The sequence below is a fragment of the Camelus ferus genome, chromosome 11 (assembly GCF_009834535.1).
Source record: "Camelus ferus isolate YT-003-E chromosome 11, BCGSAC_Cfer_1.0, whole genome shotgun sequence".
Lineage (NCBI taxonomy): Eukaryota > Metazoa > Chordata > Mammalia > Artiodactyla > Camelidae > Camelus > Camelus ferus.
The window spans coordinates 63417474-63434741 of NC_045706.1; the positions used below are offsets into that span (position 1 = coordinate 63417474).

Sequence of the window (17268 nt, forward strand, 5' to 3'; positions counted from 1 at the left end):
AATCGAATTAGGGAGGAGACTTTCGGCTCTTGAAGACAGGAGCCTCCTGACAACGGCACTCCAGTGACTGATGGGAGACAGGGGCGAGGCAACACAGCGAGTGTCCACGCGGGCTGAGCCCTGCAACCTCTGCAGCAGTTCTAGACTCTCCACGGCCAACCTTTTGTGAAGGCTATGGAGATGACATGGAGACAGAACTCCCAAGGAGAGGCCCCGGGTGCCCCACCTGGTAGGTAGGCAGACAGGACCTCTCCACAAAGGTTTGAATCAGGTAGAAACTGCCATCTCTTCCACCACCTGGAGGTCTAGGATTCGATGACTCAGAGCCACTCCTGAAGTTGGGGATATTCCCAGCAATGATGGTTTTCGTAATAAAATTGCACCATGGGCTCACACTGCACGTGAAGTCAGTGGATGCTCCTGCGTCTGTGTTCAAGCTTCATCTAGAGACCAAAAGTGAAGCAATCTTCAGACAATGTACTTGGGTTTGAAATATAGTTGTTTCTGGCTCTTTTGGCTCTTTGAGACTTTCTTTAGGAAGAACAAGAAAATGTTATTCTAATATCTCTCAGGACAACGCAACCACACATCGGCTCTAAGCCCTGTTGGTTACCTTGGCGAGCGTCTGCTATTTCCTTTGGCATTTCCATGACTGAATTAGGGATGGACAAATTGAGATTCACATTTGAATCAATCCATGTTTGGTTCAATGAAGGCTTAGGAGAGATAAAATGGAATTGTTCCAGAGGGTGCAATAAATAAAAAGAGACTTGAACTGAGCCCACAGTCTCTTCTAATAAAATTCTACTTTGCATTGCTTTAATTATTAAACTGAGCTGTTTCTTTTCCTGTATACATTCATCATCTGCAATTTACCTTAAATAAAATTTCTTATTATATTCTTTACCCTTTTATCCATTTATGACTTCTTAGAACTTATAGATTTGGGTAAAAATCTAATCAATTTTTGTCTGTCATAGTTGTCACAACCCTTTTATTTAGTTTGAACTTTGTTAGTGTTTATGGAACAGAATTTCTAAAAGTTCTTATATTCTCAAATGTATTAAACTTTTTAATAATCTTTTTCTTAATTGTTAGACAATTCTCATTCCTACACTCTAAGAATAAAATGTTTTTTCTAATTTTATTTAATTTTATTGTTTTATCCAGAGTGACTTTAATATAATATGAAGTATGACTCTAAATTTCTTTTTTCCATATTGTTACAAATTATCTTTAACTCATTTTTTAATATTCTGCATTGTTTATGACAGCTATTTATGTATTTAATTTATATCTAAAGAGAGTCAGTATTTTGGATCCCTTGTTTGTTCCACTGGTCCATATTTTATTCCTTAAAAATATATTCTAATAGGAAGTTCCAGTCAAGATGGCAGAGTGGTAGGACCACGAGCTTGTCTCTTCTTGTGACTACAATGATACCATGACTGAATGCTAAACAACCATCAGAAAAAGACTGGAATGTAGCAAAAAATATCTGCAACAGGAAACATAAAGAGGGAACTACATCAGGATGGTAGGAGGGGCATGGTCACAATATAATTGGGCCCCATACCCCTCAGGTGGGTGACCCGCAAGCTGAAGATTTGCTAAGTTGCAGAGGCTGTCCCACAGAAGTGAGAGCTCTAAGCCCCATGCCAGGCTCCCCAGCTCGGGTCCTGGGATTGGGAAGAGAAGGAGACCACAGAACATGTGGTTTTGAAGGCCAGGGTGGCTTGGCTCTGGGAGCCCCATGGGACTGAGGGAAACGGAGATTCCATTTGCTTGAGAAGCGTATGTGGAAACTTGCATGTGCTAGGTCCAAGCGCAGAGGCAGTGATTTCATAGGAACCTGGGCCAGACCTGCCTGCTGGATTTGGGGGGTCTCCCTGGGACATGGGGGATGGCTGCGGCTCACTCAGAGGGCATAAAAGCTGGTGGTGGATATTCTGGGAGTGTTAATCTATATGAGCTTTCCTGGAGGCTGACATCTTGATTGGATCATTAGCACCAAGACCTAGCCCCACCCAATATCCTGTAGGGATGCCTCAGGCCAAACAACATACAGGGTGGGAACACAGCCCCACCCACCAGCAGACTTCTTAAGCTACAAAGGCCTCTAAACACAGGCCTACCAACCAGAGGTCCAGGACCATGCTTCACCCAGCAGTGGGCAGGCACTGGCTTCTCCTGCCAGGAAACCTGCATAAGCCTCTAGTCCAGCCTCATCCACCAGGGGCAGATACTAGAAATAAGGAAACAATAATCCTAAAGCCTGTAGAAGGAATCCACAAACACATAGAAAGATAAACTATATAAGGTGGCAAAAGAATATCTCCCAGGCCAAGGCACAAGATAAAATCCCAGAAGAAGACATAAGTGATGAGGAGATAGGTAATTTATCTGAGAAAAAGTTTAAAGTAATGATGGTGAAGATGTTCAGAGAACTCAAGAGGAGTACAGATGCACAGAGTGAAGTTTTTAGCAAAGAGTTGGAAAATATAAAGAATACCCAAACAGAACTGAAGAACAAAATCACTGAAATGAACAACACACTAGAAGGAACCAAGAATAGACTAAATGAGGCAGAAGAACAGATCAGTGAGTAGAAGACAGATTAGTGGAATTCACTACTTTGGAAACGAAAAAAGAAAAAAGAATGAAAGAAATGTGGATAATTTAAGAGAACTCTGGGACAACATGAAGCACTCTAATATTCGCATTGTAGGGGTCCCAGAAAGAGAAGAGAGAGAGAAAGGACCTGAGAAAAATTTTGGAGAGATGATAACCAAAAACTTCCCCAAATTGGGAAAGGAAACAGTTACCCAAGTCCTGGAAGTGCAGAGAGTACTACACAGAATCAACCCAAGGAACACACCAAGGCACATAGTCATCAAATTGACAACAATTAAGGATAAGGAGAAAATATTAAAATTAGCAAGAGAAAAGCAACAAATAACACACAAGGGAACTCCCATAAGGTTATCAGCTGATTTTTCAGCAGAAACTCTACAGGCCAGAAGGGAGTGGCACCATATATTTAAAGTGATGAGAGGGGAAACTTACAACCAAGAATACTCTATCCAGCTCTCATTCAGACTTGATGGAGAAATCAAAAGCTTAACAGATAAACAAAAGCTAACAGATTTCAGCACCACCAAACCAGCTTTACAACAAATGTTAAAGGACCTTCTCTAGTCATCAAACCAAAAGAAAAGAGAACAAAAAGAAAAAAGAGGAAAGAAAAAAAAAAAAAAAACAGACCTACAAAAGTTCGGGGTCTTTTGCAGTTCCTTATAAATTTTGGAATTGTTTGCTCTAGTTCTGTGAGGAATGTCATGAGTATTTTGATGGGTGCTTTGTTGGATGTGTGGATTACTTTGGTTAGTGTGGCCATTTTGATAGTGTTGATTCCTCCAATCCAAGAGCACAAGAAATCTTTCCATTTCTTTGTGTCATTTCAGCTTTCAGACTATAGGTAACCTCCTTGGTTAAGTTTATCTCTAGGTATTTTGTTGTTTTTGATGTAATGGAAATGTTTCTGCCAGTTATAAAATTCTGGAAAAATATATGTGCAGTTAAAAAAAAATCTATCAAGCCATGAAAGACATGGAAGAATTAACTTAAAAGACATATCACTAAATGAAAAAAAAGCCAGTCTGAAAAGGCTACAAAGTGTATAATTCCAACCAAATGACATTCTGGAAAAGACACAGCTATAGAAACAATAAAAAGATCATGGTTTCCAGGGGTTTGGGGAGAGGCAGGGAGGGAGGAATGAATAGATGGAGCACAAGCGATTTTTAGGGCAATGAAATTATTCTGTATGATACTTTAGTGGTGGCTACATGTCTGCATTTGTCAAAACTCATAGAATGTACAACAAGAGTGAACCCTAATGTAAACTACGGAATTTGGTTGATAATAATGTGTCCATGTTGGTTCATCGATTGTATCAAATATACCACACTGATGAGGGATGTTGAGGGTAGGGGAGTATATATGTGTGGGTGGGGAGGGCTATATGGTAACTCTGTATCTTCTGCTCAGTTCTGTTGTGAACCTGAAACTGCTCTAAAAGAATAAAGTCTATTGAAATATATATATATATTCTAATATCAGATAAATTTGGTCAAACATTTTAATATCATTTAAATTTCAGAATATCACTTGAAAGCCTCAAAAATTTATTTCCACACCATAGTTAGTGTAATTTTATTAACTGTAAGCAAATAATACATTGCTACATTTGAATTAATTTGGTTACATTCAAAGATATTTAAATTGTGTTTTATTAATCGGATAAAATTTACCTCAGTGTTAAATAGCAGTGGTACAAATTATACCCCAATATTAAGCATCATAGTATCATTAAAATACTGTAGGATAACATGTAATAGCATAGACAAATGCTACTATTTGGAGTGTTGAGGTTACAGCAGTCAACAAACCCCTGCCCTCAAGTCATATCGTCACGGGATCTCCCAGTGTGGGGAGCTGGAGCTGGCCCAAACCAGTTTGCAAGAGCAAATTGTGAAATTTTCAGGAATTTGCAAGCCCACTGTTAAACACAACCATCCTTGCAGTTGGCCATAGTGGGAGTGTTTACACCCTTGGCAAACACTCCACATCCGAGCTTCCCCCTGACCCCACCCCGCCCTGTGGAGCCAGTTATTAAATGTTTACCAGAACATCACTGGAGGAGTCAAACACTGAGGAAGATGGGTAAGTCAAAGATGTATATGGAAAGTTGTGTCATAGTGTGTCCTAAAGAGAAAAGTTAAGCAGTGAAGTGAGAAAAAGAGCGTTCTGAGTTGGAGGACGTATGGTGTTTTGGACAAGGTGGCCAGTGCTCCTTGAGAAGGTGGCATCAAGACCTGAAGGGCCTGAGGGAGGAGGCCTGGATAATCGTGAGTCCTATGGTCAGGGTTTCCAAAACAGAGCCTGAAAGAACAGCTAAGCTAAGCAGTCCCAATGACCCATCTGACAAGTCACTTTCATTCCCTTAGGGAAGGATGAGTGAGCCGTGGAAAGGGTGGAAAAAGGTTGCCTAATTGTCCCAAGACGGAAGCAGTCATTTTCTAAACAGACAGACGTGGGGATTGAGGAAAATTTGGTTTCCTCCACCGCTGTTAGGGACAGTCACTCAGGTAGCGGAGGGTCCTGCTGGACCGGACTGGACAGATGGGGGCTAAAATAAGAATTTGGCGTCTTAACCAAATGGTCTGTGGTTCAGAGATTATAAGAATACAGAATGCAACCTCAAAATCAAAGCAAAGATCCAGAGGTATGTCTGAAAGCTACACAGTGGGTCTGCATCTCTGTGTAGATTTCATTTCACCCCAGAAGACCCAGGCACCCAGTCTGAGTTGCAGAATAATTACAGACCCCTTTGCAAATCAGTGGGAGGGTGGTGAGGGTGGACTAGAGTTTGCAGTCATTTGGAGCCTGGGAAGATCCCATTTCATCACTGAAGAGTCTGTAGACACTTGAATAAGTGCTGGCTCTGGCAATGGGTTCTCTCAGCTTCCTTCAGTTTCTGGTTTAACAAAAACAGAAACTCCCAGAGAGCAGCATGGTTTGGTGTTCAAGGACATCAGCCAGTGTCCCTCTTCATTCTATAAACTCACCTAATCCACACTGCAGTATCTGCACACGCTCCTATTGTGTGTCCACTCATCTTGACTTATCGACGTAATACTTTTGTTTGAGGATCTGGTTTCCAGTTTTGCTCTTGCTTTTTCTCACGGCTGATGGGGTCTCCGGTTTTCTCCTGGTTTCCCTGGAGGGCCCTTGAAGTCCCTTGGTAGTGGAGCCAGGAGTCTGCCCACCTGGCCCTTGTGCACCGCTGCTCCCAAGTGACACCCTTTCCTGGGGACAGAAGTCACTTCCCTGCATTCTTGCTGTGTTTCAGCCTCAGAAATGTGGGAGTTTCTCAAGATGCTCCGCTCTGCTTTGTGCTTCCTTTAAGTTGCAAAATACTTTATTGGGCCCATGGGTTCTCTGTTATGCATTGGGCTTCCTTTGTTTGTCTTTCAAATTGTTGTTCTTAGGTTTCTTCTCTTCTCTTTTTTTTTTTTTTTTTTTTTCCCAGTCTTTTTCTTGGTGTCTCCTGAAAGTCTCTCCTTTGACATCTGACCTCTTGCTTTGAGTCTCTTGGCAATGTGGATTTCTCCTGCATGGTGCCAGTAAAGGCAGGAATTATCATGAAAGCCGTTTTTTTGTGTGTTTTAATCTTTGCCGAGTTCCACTTTATAATATTGGGTGAAGCATTTGAAAAAATGATAAGACGAATGTTAGAGTGACTCACTTATAAGCAGGCACTAAAGAAATATTTGCAAAATGTGTTTTGTAAGCTTCAAGAAGCCTTTAAAATTTTGGCTGATGAGGGGGGAGGGTATAGCTCAGTGGTAGAGCGCATGCTTAGCATGCATGAGGTCCCGGGTTCAATCCTTAGTACTACCTCCATTAAAACCAATAGATAAATAAATAAGCTTAATTACTTCCCCTCCAAACAAAAAGAAAAAATAAAGTATAAAAAAAATTTTAAATTAAAAAAAAATTATTTGGCTAATGATACCCCCTCTGCAGTCCACAGCATGCCTCAACCCTGTGCTGTAGCTACAGATATGATTGTCTCTCTCAACCAGTGAACAGGGGGTGCTTGGGCTGTCAGGGGCAGGGAACTGGCCTTTGCTCCTCATGGAATCTCCTACACTCACCACAGAGCCAAAGGGGAGCCATAAAAGTGGCAAAGTCCACGTAATAAAAGATCAGTAAAATATAGCCCTTGAGAGAATCCATAACATCTCAGCCACACAATTGAGTTAATATTTCTCCGAGTAGCTCAATTTTTGTATTTTCTTTTGCCTAGCGAGGCATTTATGGTCTAGTCTTCATGGGGCATTGCCACTGAGATTTTCATTTAAGGATCTTATTTCCAAGAGAAAATATATATATATAAACATTCCAAGGTGAACATATCTACTTGTATTTTATGAATTTGCCTAATGGTCCATTTCCAGAACCTGGTAGGTTGATTACCAAAGGACTCCACCAAGGGATTAAGTGCCATTTGGATTTGTTTGCACAATAGTCGACACAAATCCGTCTTACCCAGCGGCTATAAAATTAGCCCATTTTCTATAGACACTTATTTTTCTAACCACCATAGTAATCACTTTTTCTAAATCAAATCATTGTGTTTATTCAAACAAACCACTTTGGTTATTGAAATGACAGAAACCATTCTGAACAACATTGAAAACCTGGCATAGAGTGAGTTACAGGAAATCGAAGAGAATAATTCGCTCTAAAGTTTACTTGTCTTGCAAATATTTTTTCTTCCTCCATCACTTAACATTTTCTCCTTGACATGACTTGACTGAACTCACACAGAGTCTAGTCCTCCAAGGAGGCAATCCAGTTGGGCAGTGTGAACTCAGAAAGGTCACATCTTTTGGAGTTATCTGCCTCCAAAAAGAATAGCTTCCATTTATTTTTCAAGTTGCAAAAGTTTATTTTTTTCCTGTTCGTGAAACTCAGAAATGCCCAGAGTAATTTAACTCAGACTGACCAAACAGAAAAAGCACGTTTAAGCTGTGACAGGATCTGGAGTGTCTGAAGTCTGGAAGGAGAATTATTTGGAACTTTCTTTTGGAAGTCAGGCTTCCAAATGATGGATTTTGGTCTCAGAGCCTGAGCTTTGTTTTTCTATTGCAATTTCTAAGGCAGGAAACTTAGGGTAGAAAGGCCGGAATTCTCTAAGAACGGGTATCTAAGGTAAGCTGCCTAGAGATGATACTAGTGATTTCCATACCTTTCTGATCAGACATTTCTATCAGTCTGATTTTAAACATAGGAACCATTACCCCAATTCTCATGTAACTGCATGTCATCATTGATGTTCTGAAGTTAACAATGTGCATGACATTGCAAACCAAACACCTCTAGCAGAATTTACATAGGAAATTTCTGAGAAGTGGCTCTATTGTGAACCCAGGTGCCTGATCAAATAGCAAAGGACCCAGAGAGGGGATGCAAGAAGAGGATACTGGGTGCACGTCTTTGCAGAGAGCAGGGGGTCCCACCTGGAGAGGGGCAGATGGTGCTGCTCCTTCCTTCCAGCCTTGAAATGTTTCCTCATGTCAGGAGGCAAGATGTGTGTGAGATGGATGAGGCCAGGGGAGGGTCAGCCCACTCTCAAGTACAGAAGACATGATACTTCCTAGAGACCAGATGTGGGTCACTGAGGAGAAAGAGACAGAGCGGCAGGAGTGAGGTCCTGTCCCAAGGGCCACCTGGAGAGACAGAGGGACCAGCAGTAAGAATCTCCTGAATCCTAGATGCTGAGAAAGGCATTCCAGGCAACCACCTGGAATAAAGATGCATCTGTCTTGGTTAGAAAGAAACTTTTCCAGCCAGCAGTCCCCAAGGAACTCTCAATGGTGCCACCAAAAGAAAAATCCATTTTCCAACCTTCTAGGCTGAGAGAGAATAAAGCCTCTGGCTATGGGGCAGCTGCCGCATCCCTGATGTCTCCTTGGTCCTTCTCCCTCCCTCCACCAAAACAGAGAGATGGGTCAGAAGCTGACCATACTATCCCTGAATCAAGTCCCTCAGAAATCTTGACTTCTAGTGAAGATCAAAGCTTGGGAATGATATCCTCCATTGAATGATTTCTGAATTGAGCGGTGTTTACCAATTGAAGCTAACTCGTTACCTAAAGCAGGACTGGTCCTCAGTGAGTGCATATTAGCACAACTGTTCAGGCTGGTAAAAGCTGCTACCCCCACCCTCAATGACCTAGCTCTCCTCCAGGACCCCACGTTTAGACCAAGCAATCTGTAAATCCTTAAACAGGTACAAAGAAGCAGCTAAATCCTGATGTGCCAGAAGCAATAAAATGATTGAATAAGCAGCTGTCAACCTCGTGCTGGTGGCTCCTGCTCAGACAACACATCTTCCGCTGAAGGACACACACGCCAATGTTTTTCTTTACCTGAGGGCAATACAGACCGGTAGGTTACCCTGGGTGCCCCGGATGCATGCACCACCACACTGGAAACCACTGAACCCCGCCACAGATGCTAGCAGCTACACTGTGATGTGACTGTGGCAGAGCCCAGCACAGCCTGGCACTTGTCTCCAAGCCAGGACCCCAAAGCATCCCCACCCTCACTGTTGCTCCACACACCTGGAGCCCACTATGTGGACCAGACCTTCACAGGTTCCAAGATCATCTCCAGAAACTTTCCTTGCTATATTAGGGTGCCCTACACCTGGTCAGATCAAAGAAGTCATTTATTCTACAGATGCACACTCCACCCCCACCCCACCCTGTGTTGTTGCCCTCTTGGTCCTATTCCTTGTGAGTCCTCTGCCCCTCCAGGCTGTACCTCTAAAGTAGCAGAGACCCCACCTTGCTCACCATCTTTGGCACTTAAAAGACACCTGGTACAGGACTGTCCTGAATGAAATGTTATTTACCCTGATAACAGACATTTGGATGACAGCTCCCCGAAAGGTACAGACAGGTCCATTTCCTTCTGTCTCAAGCCCAACACTCAGCTCCGAGTCCTGGCAAGAACCCCACAGCTTCATTCTAGCAAGAGAGGGGCCTCCATGAAGATCGGTCCCACCAGGATGTTTTGAAAGCAGAACTTGTAGGCTGAGATCACACCAGTATTTGAACAAAAGCATCAGGTCACTGTAATTCTGGCTCCTGAAAGGAAAAATAAATACATTTCAGAAGAAATTCCCACAGTGTATATCTAAGAAATGTTTATCATCCTGGAGGGCAGAGGTCTGCAACGCCAGGTTTTGTATGAAAAGTTTGGTGTTAAGATAAAAAGAAACTTTTCCCAAACATTCTTCCCTTAATTCTAATTGTACGGCAGTGCTATGTTTGTGATGCTGTAGATAAGACTGACATGTCTCCAAACTCTGAGTTACAAGTAAAAATATTTCATGGTAACTATTTGCTTCTGTAAATTTCAACATCTGCTCACTAACATGTGGAGTCCTTGCTATAAAATTTTGAATAATCATTTTGTTTCCTTGTTTTACAAATGTAGTCCCTCCTAAATCACTGAATCTGATGCTCTTCATTCCTCTTCTGTAAGTAATAGTCCCCTAATTGTGTAATAAAACACATCAAGAAGGCACCTTAAAACAAACAAAAAAATGTTCAGGAAACAAATGTTTAACACAGAGCTCAGATTCTTGAGAAAAGACAGTTGACAAACTAAAAAGATTTTTCAATATATAGTAATATATTCAATGATATGATACTGGTGTGGAGGACATTAGAATAATAATGAATATGAAAACAGCTAATTTTATTGCACACTGAGGAGCAGATAGACTTGGAGCTGCACACTTAAAATACAACATTTTATTTGGTCCTCACAGCCTCACTAGATCGTAGGTGCTATCATTAGACCCATTACACAGATAAGAACAGATGAGGCTCAGAGATGCTAAGTGATTTGCCCAAAGTTAACAGAGTTAATAAATAATGATATGAGGATTCAAACCCAGTTGTTTCTGCCTCCATCTATGCAACCATACATGACATTCCCCTCACACATGCTGTGGTTTGCACCCTTTCCACAAGGAAGAGGAGAGGCTACTCTTAGGACACTCTGAGTCATTACTGCGTCTACTGTATGTAAGTCATAACACTTAAAAGTGACAAGATTTTCCAAAAAGAAAAACCAACATGCTCATAATTTTTTAAATGACATATATTCTTTCATTGTTGGATGCAGAATGTGTGTAATACCCATTAGAATAAGCTTATCAATATATTTTTTTGATCTTATCCATCCTTTTTACTACTTTGCTGGTTGATACAGTTTCTCCCACCATGACTGTAAATTTATTATTTCTAATTATAATTCTATGAGCCTTGACTTGTAGATTGAAGACTATGTTGTTTGTAGCATTTAGGCTGTTGATAATTATAGTTTATTGAAAAGTTCATATTTTACTATTAAGTAAATTTATTTCTAAAATGCTTTATTTTTTATTTAATAATATTGCCACAATCACTTTCTATTAGTTAGTATTTTCATGGTATATTTTCCTATCTCTTGACTTTTTTTCTTTGGCATTTTATTTTAGATGGAAGTTTAGGGCTGAGTTTTATCTTGTTTATTATAAACAAATATAAGAAATCCCTCAATTTATAATTCAAATTTAGAGTTATGTTGCAATTACTCCTATGTATACTTAATACCACATTATTTGGTGTTTTCTTTTTACCATGTTTTTTGTTCATGGCTTCTTTGTTTCTTCTTCCTATCTTCTATCAAAGTAATTAGGTTTTCTTAATTTGTTCCTCCCTCTAATGGTTTTGAAATTTACATTCTACTACCATTTTTATATGTACCCTCAAGTTTTAATTTTATATACTTAAGTTACTAAATATAAAATTAATCACTATTTTCACCTATCTTCTGAATAACACAAGGATATAGAACACATCACTTCTGATTTCTACCCTTCCACCTACCATGTTATTGCTTTTAGCATTTTAATTGCACCTGATTTTTAAGCCTTCTAAAATTTGTCTGTTTTGTTTTCATCAATGCTCTTTTTTATTTCCCAATGTATTTGCCACCATCTCTTTAGTCACTATTATTCCTGGCAACTGACTTCTACCTCAGGTTCAATTTTCACCTTATTACAGTCTGTCTTTTAGTGATTACTGCTTGGTGACTTTCTAAGGGAAGAACTTCCTTAGTCTCTGTTTTTTCCGAAAACGTCACCATTCTTTTGTTTTGGCATTAGGTGTGGTGGTGAAGAATCTTTTGTCAATCTGTTGCCTTTTTTTCTTTCATGTTCTCCAGTCTTAATGGGTCTCTATGATTATTCCCATGTATGCACATTCTTCTCAGAACTCCTGTGCTTCCTAGAAATGAAAACATGTTTTCTGGAAATTGGAAAGATTCCTCAATCATTACCTCTTTAAATATTGCCAGTCCTTCATTTCATTACTTTACTCTCTCTTTGGATGCATGTTTCATGGAATTTGCTCCCTGGACCCTCCAAATCTCCTAGCTGATCATTGTATATCTTTTCCTTTCTCTGCTGCACTCTGTTTGACCTCCTCAGAACTGCCTTCCACTTTGCTAATTCTTCTGCTGGGTGCCTCATCTGGGCTTTACCCTGCCCTTTGAGTTCTTATTTTCAATAACTATACTTCCCTGCTAAAGACCTTCTGCATGGCTGTCTTAAATTACTCTCCACACTGACTGGTAGTTTTATTATGGTTTTCATTAATTCTCTTATCTCTTTAATACTTTGAGATGGACTTATACCACTGATCTTTTCAGATTAATGAACTCTTTCCAGTTTTCCAGATTGATTCTATTTCATGTATTGATGCTCACTCATTGTGCTTCATTTTCCTGGGTGGTTGGTTTCTAATTCTGATTGTCAGTTCATCTTCAGTGAGGCTGTTTTTTCTGTGGGAGTCCCATGACCCCCGGGTTGTGAAAGTTTCCCTACAGCAATAATTTCACATTTGCTTCAATCAAAATATAGGGCTTTAATGGTCCTGAACAGTTATTTTAATTTCTCCACTTGGAATTCCCAGTCCAAGCTGGTGGTACAAATTTGGATTGCACATCTATGTGTGCACAGACCTGGCATTTCAATTTTTCATAGGTGACTTTCCCCTCTCCCTCCCTTAGACAGCATTTTTTTTTACAGAATTCTTGAATATGTTAATTTCTGTTAGATGGAAGGGACAGCTCTTTGGGGTTCTAGGCTTTATGCAGGGACTCAGTTCTATCTGCCTCCCTCCAGGACAGCCCAATCCCAGCTCCCATTCTACACAAGGTTAAGACCCCCCAGACCCCCTTCAAAGATCTCTGATTTTCAAGCTTCCTCATCGGACACCTAAAGATTTCATTTCTGTCCTTTTTTTCTAAGGTTAGCTAAGTGTCAAAATTAATTTTACTTCTATCTTGTGAAACTTAGAGTGCTCTTCACTATTCTTTCACCACATATCCTTCATCCAGCCACACACACACACACACACAGCCTGTCGCCTGACTAATTTCTGCTGTCCTCCAGGCCCCAGTCTAGATGCATTTTCACCCAGCCACACACACACACACACACACACACACAGCCTGTCGCCTGACTAGTTCCTGCTATCCTCCAGGCTCCAGTCTAGATGCATTTTCTCCAAACCTTTCAGAGGAAGTTTTCTCTGACCTCCCCACTCTCCTGACTGCAGGAGGTATCCTTGCCACATGTTCCTAGGCCTCTATACTTACCTGTCAGACCATTTCTCACCAATTCCTATGACTCTGAGATCCTTGAGGCCAGGACTGATTCTTGTCCCCTGGTTATCCCCAGCAGCTGGACCAGAGCCTAGCTTGAGCTAGACACTTTTCAAGTGCTGTGATCATTCCTGCATGCTGGATGTGGTCATGGGGGATGAGGGTGTGCAGCAGTTAGACAGAGCCCAGGGTCTTACTGAGACAGCAGACCACCTCTCCTTACCCTACGTGGTCCCATCTTGCCGTGGGTAGTGTATTTCCTCCAATAATTTGTTTTCAGGACTTTCCCTCATGACTTGTGAGTTACTTGTGTGTAGGTAAGAGAAGAGTGGGCCAATATTTGATGAGTATTTCTCATGTTCCTGGTCCTAGTCTAGGGATTTTTTTATAGATGTTAACTCATCAATCCTCACAAAACCCCTATGAACATTTTTATACCTTTTCTATTGACCCATTTTTCAGAAAACAAAACTAAGTCTTTAAGTAGTTAAGCCTCTCACCTAAAGTCACAAGCTAGTGAGGTATCTTTCAGTCCAGATCTGATTGGCCTGGCCCTGCATACTCTTCTCACTTCCCTCAGTCTCTTGCCACCCTATTTATCTGCATCCTTGGTGCTCAGCCCAGCACCTGGAACAACCAGGAGCTGTAAGTGCCTGTGGGCCAGAGAATGTGATGAGGGCTGCAGATGCTGCTTAGAACAAGCACAGGGACACTGTCTTGACATTAAGTTGTGAACCCCCAGCAGCAGCAGCATCTCCTGGGAGCTTGTTGGAAACTCAAGTTCATGGGCCCACCCAGACCCACTCAATCAGAATCTGCATTTTCACAAAACCCTTGTGTGATCCACATCACATTTCATTCTGAAAATCACTGACATAGAAGTAATATAGACTTTGTACCTGAGGAACCTGGAGTCAGGTGACTGTGGGGTTAAGAGGGTGGTAGGTCTGGGAGGAGAATTCAAGGTTGCCCTTCTTTCTTTGAGACAGGAAGGAAGAGGGCAGGGCACAGCCATTAAAGGAGTGACACAGCCATTAGCACCAAGATGGTGGAAAGTCAACTCCCCAATAGACCTGGAGGCCGAAGACGATGGGAGGTTTGACTTCCAATAGACCTCAAGCTTCATTATATGTTCATTGTAATACATTACCTGCTAAATGGCACTCCCACAGTCACCATGACAGTTCTGAGGCTGACATAAAAGGTCAAAAAGTAGGTGGTTGCCCAATTCCTAGGAATCCCCACCCCTTCCCCAAAGTAGTTGGAATGATCCTTCCACTTGTTAACACATGAAATAACCAAGCCCATATAAACTAGCAACGTTGTACCTCACGGCCTCACACTCCCTCACCTTCCAAGATGGCCTGCACTCTGCCTATGGAGTATATATCTATTTTTACTTTAAACTAAACACCCACCCCTACACCTCATGGCCTCTCTGGCCTTCTGAGATGGCCTACACTCTGTCTATGGGGTGTGTGTCTCTCTGAATAAATCTACTCTTAATCAATTATGGCTCCCTCTTGAATTCCTTCCTGGAGGAAGCCAAGGACCCTCACTTGACGGGGTGGGTCTCAGGGATTCGCCTGGGACCTGGGACACAGCCATCTTCCCCGGTCCCCATTTTTCCTGTATCAGAGGTAGGGCTTTAACATATGAACAGCAGGACCCAATCAGACCATATTAAGCCCCCATTTTGCACAGAGGAAGGGGTTCTGGAAGGCATTTTTCTTCTGCATGCTGTGCTCCACAGTGGCCAGTTCTGGATGTTTGACCTGCTCTGTCCTCACAGAGCTTGATCAATAGGAGATGAAACGAGTAAGGAATGTGGAGAAGAGAGAAAGATGCACAAGCACATACATGTGTTTCCCCTTGGGTCACACCTGGAATTTTTCTCTGAGAAAATCTGTGGTCTCCCTAAGTCCTTCTCGGGTGTGTGTTTGCAGCTGCGGCCATAATAGTACAAGACCGCCTATTTAGCTCAGGGCAAAACTCAGTCCCATCTCCTTTTTGTTGTTTTTAGGCTAGAATGCTTATTTTGACCTCACGTGCGGTCCACCAGCTGGAATTCAAACTGCCCATGAAAAATCATTTCAGAGGCACGTTTTTAAAGCCCAATGTCCACAAGTCCCCAGAGAGGACCTGTGACTGCTCTGGAAAGTCCTGAGTACATTATGTTCTCAATTTTGCCTGAATGATGGGGGAAGGGGTAATCACTAGTGTTTGAAAAGATTTTGAAGTCTTCAGATAGAGCCCCCGGCTAGTGGAAAGTCTGAAAAGAAATCTCACTTGTGTCTTTCTAATGCTCAAAATCAGATGACAAGGAAAGGCTTTTATAAAGATTTTGTTTTGATTTCTCCTCATTTCCAACACTCTTTATCAACAACTCACAGTTAGAATGCGCGATGACCCAAAGGAGATTTAAAATAACTAAAGTTAAATCCTGGAGCAAATTAACATAGATACAGACAAGCTGAGGAGAGTAGAGGTTAAAAACAAATGTGTAACTGTACCTGGAGAGAAGAGAAGGTTTGACGTATCCTTCCAGCTTAAGGAAATATTTTCACTCCTGAGTTTCCCCAGTGACATCTGTGACTCTCTGAGCACAAAACCAAGACAATCCCATGAAGTCACTCCCAGGGGCAATGGAACAAAAACTCTCGACACAGGCAGAAGGCAGTAGAGGTGAAGTCCCACCTTGGTTTAAGACATGTTTCTGAGGATGTGCAAAGGGGCCAGGCCACTGTGCTAATAGGAACTTTCTTCCACACACAAAGGTAGACATTCTGAGTTAGTTACCCCACTTCAGTTGTGCCTTTAATGTAATTGTAGGATTTGATCAGAAATGCATAGAAAAGGAGGAAAATATTATCAGATCATGTCAGACTTCACAAGTAAGCAGAGAACAGTGTCAGGACCCACCCCAGGGGACATGCCAGGAGAGGCACACCTCCACGCCTCCCCAAGGTTCTCCTTGTTTATTAGAGAACATTTTTTTCCTTCTACCTCTTCCTTTCATGAGGTTGTTGACTGCTATGCTCCCAGACAGCTCTACTCTTAGAATCAGCTGCCAACCACTGCTTACTGTGCAGAATCAAACATAAACTGGGGCTCCAGAGACCTCCCCCTCCTTAGCTGTTAGAGAAACTAAGACTCCAGCCTAATCAAGGTTCTCCAATTCCGAACAGAGTGTTCTGTTCACTCTTGGAGGTCAAGGTGAAACAGAGCGAGACTCTATGGGTCCTTTCCTTGTCCCCCATTTCTTGTTTGTAAGATATGGGCTTCGTTCAGCCTCCTTGACCTTCCCTGAGTTCCAAGGGACAGATTCAAATAGTTGCTAATCAGGGAAGGAAGGGGATGCAGAGACAAGGGAGGAACAGTCAAGAAATAATAGCGCATGGGGCAGAATCCTGGTTCCTCCTCAAGGAGTATACAGAACAATATTCTTTGAGTTCTTCCACAGGGACTAAGGCCCCACCCAGGCAGAGGATGGCAACTTCAGGCTGAGCACAAGACTCCTGGAACACTGCCCTGTTGCCTCACCACCAACCAATCAGAAGAAAGTCACACACCCTGCAGCCCTCACCCCAAGTTTTGCCTATAAAAACTTCTCCCCGGAAACCATCAGGAAGTTCAGGACTTTTGAGCATGAGCCACCCGTTCTCCTTGCTCGACCCTGCAGTAAACCTTTCTCTGCTCCAAACTCTGACGTTTTGGTTTGTTTGGCCTCACAGTGTGTCAGGTACATGAGCTTTTGTTTGGTGACAAAGCATGTGGGCATTTGCCAGAGGAATTAGATTATGGTCCTTTCCCCAGGATCTGTGTACTTCCATGAATTTAGAAGGGTGCAGAGAGGGTTGGGAGGAGAGAGGGACCCAAGAAAATGAGCCCTTTCCCCTCTTCACCGAGGTTCAGAGGTAAAAATGTAGCTGGTACATAGAGAAGACCACCCCAGGTCGAGTTGCTGGAA

General features: G+C 42.0%; 1 long non-coding RNA gene across 1 annotated transcript; it reads left to right on the top strand.

Annotated features, from left to right (window-relative positions):
- Nucleotides 1–4698: 4698 nt before the first annotated feature.
- Nucleotides 4699–17068, top strand: LOC116667365. The gene is made up of 3 exons (XR_004324252.1): nt 4699–4725; nt 8863–9020; nt 16751–17068. It is a non-coding gene; the product is annotated as an uncharacterized LOC116667365 (long non-coding RNA).
- Nucleotides 17069–17268: the final 200 nt, after the last annotated feature.